The sequence below is a fragment of the Paramormyrops kingsleyae genome, unplaced genomic scaffold (assembly GCF_048594095.1).
Source record: "Paramormyrops kingsleyae isolate MSU_618 unplaced genomic scaffold, PKINGS_0.4 ups262, whole genome shotgun sequence".
NCBI lineage: Eukaryota > Metazoa > Chordata > Actinopteri > Osteoglossiformes > Mormyridae > Paramormyrops > Paramormyrops kingsleyae.
The window spans coordinates 20,001-25,000 of NW_027326200.1; positions in this window are offsets into that span (position 1 = coordinate 20,001).

Genomic DNA, 5,000 nt, shown 5'->3' on the forward strand with positions numbered 1-5,000 from the left:
CTGATCACCGGGTGGGGGCCCAAAGTAAAGGTGAATGCTAATCTCAAGGCCAGGCCGTGCCTTTGTCGCTATGGTAATGTGAAGGTCTGGGTGATACTATCATGCTAATTAGGGTTAGCACCTGGAGAGGCATTTGAAAGGCAGTGTTATGCTGATGAAATCAGGGCTGGGGAACTTCCAGGCTGATTCCTGGAACATGCTGTGCTTTGTTTAGTTTGTCTCCACCTCTGTGTATCCCTCCCCCCTTGAAACGTATAAGCTGCGCCGAGCTGAGTCTTAGTCAGACTTGGATGACTACAGCGGCGCATTGGCGAGTTCTCAGTAAAGAGGAACTTCGGCCGGAGAGATATGCCAACGTCTCCCGGTCTCTGCTTCGACAGAGGAAAACGTTTCCAACACGACCCTAGCTCCAAACCCTAAGCATAGGCCAGACGGGGCGACCATAGCTCCGAACCATAAGCGTAGCCAGACGGGGCGACCATAGCTCCGAGCCTAGGACAGAGGGCGACAAGGGTCAGCCTCCGCCCGGGGCCTACGCATAGGCCGCAGTGACGAAATTTATAAATTGTTCAGTCTAGCTTCCAACATGACAGTATATGAACTGAGAGAGATAGGCAGATTGGATTTGCAGTTGGGGGTAAAGATGGGGACATTTGTAATAAGATCAAGTCTGGGGGCCCAGGAGTCTGAGACATTGACATTTCATCTCTGTGAGCTTCCTGATCACCGGGTGGGGGCCCAAAGTAAAGGTTGAATGCTAATCTCAAGGCCAGGCCGTGCCTTTGTCGCTATGGTAATGTGAAGGTCTGGGTGATACTATCATGCTAATTAGGGTTAGCACCTGGAGAGGCATTTGAAAGGCAGTGTTATGCTGATGAAATCAGGGCTGGGGAACTTCCAGGCTGATTCCTGGAACATGCTGTGCTTTGTTTAGTTTGTCTCCACCTCTGTGTATCCCTCCCCCCTTGAAACGTATAAGCTGCGCCGAGCTGAGTCTTAGTCAGACTTGGATGACTACAGCGGCGCATTGGCGAGTTCTCAGTAAAGAGGAACTTCGGCCGGAGAGATATGCCAACGTCTCCCGGTCTCTGCTTCGACAGAGGAAAACGTTTCCAACACGACCCTAGCTCCAAACCCTAAGCATAGGCCAGACGGGGCGACCATAGCTCCGAACCATAAGCGTAGGCCAGACGGGGCGACCATAGCTCCGAGCCTAGGACAAGGGCGACAAGGGTCAGCCTCCGCCCGGGGCCTACGCATAGGCCGCAGTGACGAAATTTATAAATTGTTCAGTCTAGCTTCCAACATGACAGTATATGAACTGAGAGAGATAGGCAGATTGGATTTGCAGTTGGGGGTAAAGATGGGGACATTTGTAATAAGATCAAGTCTGGGGGCCCAGGAGTCTGAGACATTGACATTTCATCTCTGTGAGCTTCCTGATCACCGGGTGGGGGCCCAAAGTAAAGGTGAATGCTAATCTCAAGGCCAGGCCGTGCCTTTGTCGCTATGGTAATGTGAAGGTCTGGGTGATACTATCATGCTAATTAGGGTTAGCACCTGGAGAGGCATTTGAAAGGCAGTGTTATGCTGATGAAATCAGGGCTGGGGAACTTCCAGGCTGATTCCTGGAACATGCTGTGCTTTGTTTAGTTTGTCTCCACCTCTGTGTATCCCTCCCCCCTTGAAACGTATAAGCTGCGCCGAGCTGAGTCTTAGTCAGACTTGGATGACTACAGCGGCGCATTGGCGAGTTCTCAGTAAAGAGGAACTTCGGCCGGAGAGATATGCCAACGTCTCCCGGTCTCTGCTTCGACAGAGGAAAACGTTTCCAACACGACCCTAGCTCCAAACCCTAAGCATAGGCCAGACGGGGCGACCATAGCTCCGAACCATAAGCGTAGGCCAGACGGGGCGACCATAGCTCCGAGCCTAGGACAAGGGCGACAAGGGTCAGCCTCCGCCCGGGGCCTACGCATAGGCCGCAGTGACGAAATTTATAAATTGTTCAGTCTAGCTTCCAACATGACAGTATATGAACTGAGAGAGATAGGCAGATTGGATTTGCAGTTGGGGGTAAAGATGGGGACATTTGTAATAAGATCAAGTCTGGGGGCCCAGGAGTCTGAGACATTGACATTTCATCTCTGTGAGCTTCCTGATCACCGGGTGGGGGCCCAAAGTAAAGGTGAATGCTAATCTCAAGGCCAGGCCGTGCCTTTGTCGCTATGGTAATGTGAAGGTCTGGGTGATACTATCATGCTAATTAGGGTTAGCACCTGGAGAGGCATTTGAAAGGCAGTGTTATGCTGATGAAATCAGGGCTGGGGAACTTCCAGGCTGATTCCTGGAACATGCTGTGCTTTGTTTAGTTTGTCTCCACCTCTGTGTATCCCTCCCCCCTTGAAACGTATAAGCTGCGCCGAGCTGAGTCTTAGTCAGACTTGGATGACTACAGCGGCGCATTGGCGAGTTCTCAGTAAAGAGGAACTTCGGCCGGAGAGATATGCCAACGTCTCCCGGTCTCTGCTTCGACAGAGGAAAACGTTTCCAACACGACCCTAGCTCCAAACCCTAAGCATAGGCCAGACGGGGCGACCATAGCTCCGAACCATAAGCGTAGGCCAGACGGGGCGACCATAGCTCCGAGCCTAGGACAAGGGCGACAAGGGTCAGCCTCCGCCCGGGGCCTACGCATAGGCCGCAGTGACGAAATTTATAAATTGTTCAGTCTAGCTTCCAACATGACAGTATATGAACTGAGAGAGATAGGCAGATTGGATTTGCAGTTGGGGGTAAAGATGGGGACATTTGTAATAAGATCAAGTCTGGGGGCCCAGGAGTCTGAGACATTGACATTTCATCTCTGTGAGCTTCCTGATCACCGGGTGGGGGCCCAAAGTAAAGGTGAATGCTAATCTCAAGGCCAGGCCGTGCCTTTGTCGCTATGGTAATGTGAAGGTCTGGGTGATACTATCATGCTAATTAGGGTTAGCACCTGGAGAGGCATTTGAAAGGCAGTGTTATGCTGATGAAATCAGGGCTGGGGAACTTCCAGGCTGATTCCTGGAACATGCTGTGCTTTGTTTAGTTTGTCTCCACCTCTGTGTATCCCTCCCCCCTTGAAACGTATAAGCTGCGCCGAGCTGAGTCTTAGTCAGACTTGGATGACTACAGCGGCGCATTGGCGAGTTCTCAGTAAAGAGGAACTTCGGCCGGAGAGATATGCCAACGTCTCCCGGTCTCTGCTTCGACAGAGGAAAACGTTTCCAACACGACCCTAGCTCCAAACCCTAAGCATAGGCCAGACGGGGCGACCATAGCTCCGAACCATAAGCGAAGGCCAGACGGGGCGACCATAGCTCCGAGCCTAGGACAAGGGCGACAAGGGTCAGCCTCCGCCCGGGGCCTACGCATAGGCCGCAGTGACGAAATTTATAAATTGTTCAGTCTAGCTTCCAACATGACAGTATATGAACTGAGAGAGATAGGCAGATTGGATTTGCAGTTGGGGGTAAAGATGGGGACATTTGTAATAAGATCAAGTCTGGGGGCCCAGGAGTCTGAGACATTGACATTTCATCTCTGTGAGCTTCCTGATCACCGGGTGGGGGCCCAAAGTAAAGGTGAATGCTAATCTCAAGGCCAGGCCGTGCCTTTGTCGCTATGGTAATGTGAAGGTCTGGGTGATACTATCATGCTAATTAGGGTTAGCACCTGGAGAGGCATTTGAAAGGCAGTGTTATGCTGATGAAATCAGGGCTGGGGAACTTCCAGGCTGATTCCTGGAACATGCTGTGCTTTGTTTAGTTTGTCTCCACCTCTGTGTATCCCTCCCCCCTTGAAACGTATAAGCTGCGCCGAGCTGAGTCTTAGTCAGACTTGGATGACTACAGCGGCGCATTGGCGAGTTCTCAGTAAAGAGGAACTTCGGCCGGAGAGATATGCCAACGTCTCCCGGTCTCTGCTTCGACAGAGGAAAACGTTTCCAACACGACCCTAGCTCCAAACCCTAAGCATAGGCCAGACGGGGCGACCATAGCTCCGAACCATAAGCGAAGGCCAGACGGGGCGACCATAGCTCCGAGCCTAGGACAAGGGCGACAAGGGTCAGCCTCCGCCCGGGGCCTACGCATAGGCCGCGGACTCTGCCAATATGTCCCAGAGGCGAATGGCCACTGCGGGGCCTCCAGCCCGGGCAGAGGGGAAGCCTCCCCGGCAGCCCCATTAACGCCTAATTGGCCAGGCGGCCCCGTCTACACTTAGTTGAGCTGGCGGCCTCATTTACATTAAGTGGACCCGGCGGCCCCATTCACACCTAGTTGATCAGGCGGGCCCGTTCACACCTAGTTGATCGGGCGGGGCCATTCGCACCTGGTTGATCGGGCGGGCCCGTTCGCACCTAGTTGACCGGGCGGCCGCATTCACAAGTACCGCAGTGGGCGGCCTCGTTTACATTCAGGGGACCTGCCGGCCCGATTGACGTCTAGTTGATCAGGCGGGCCCGTTCGGACCTAGTTGACCTGGGGGCGGCCGCATTTACATGTAGCGCAGCGGGCGGCCGCATTTACATTAACCCTCTACCGCACACAATTTGATGGTACATGATAAGAAATTATTCCACATCACTTATTGGTTAATTTTGGGACATTTTATTGATTATGTATGTACATATTTATTTCACCGCCCCCCTCTCCAAATGATCTTTTGTTGCCTAAGGGCAAAGTTGTGCAACACTGATACAAAACCACAGAGAAAATTATGTCTTCATAGATCATAATACAATGCTCAGAGAGCAATGCAAAGTAACAAAATTTTTGATGGCTTCCCATCGTGCAAGAGGCATAACATCAGCAACATGTGCAATGTGGCTACTATGGCTCCAGAACATGCGAGTAGCTGGAAGACCAAATATTGACATATGGAGCACAGTGGCAAAGAACTGTTCAAGTTCTTGAACAGTAAGGTTAAGTGGCTTGCACAGGAGAGGTAATGGTGTG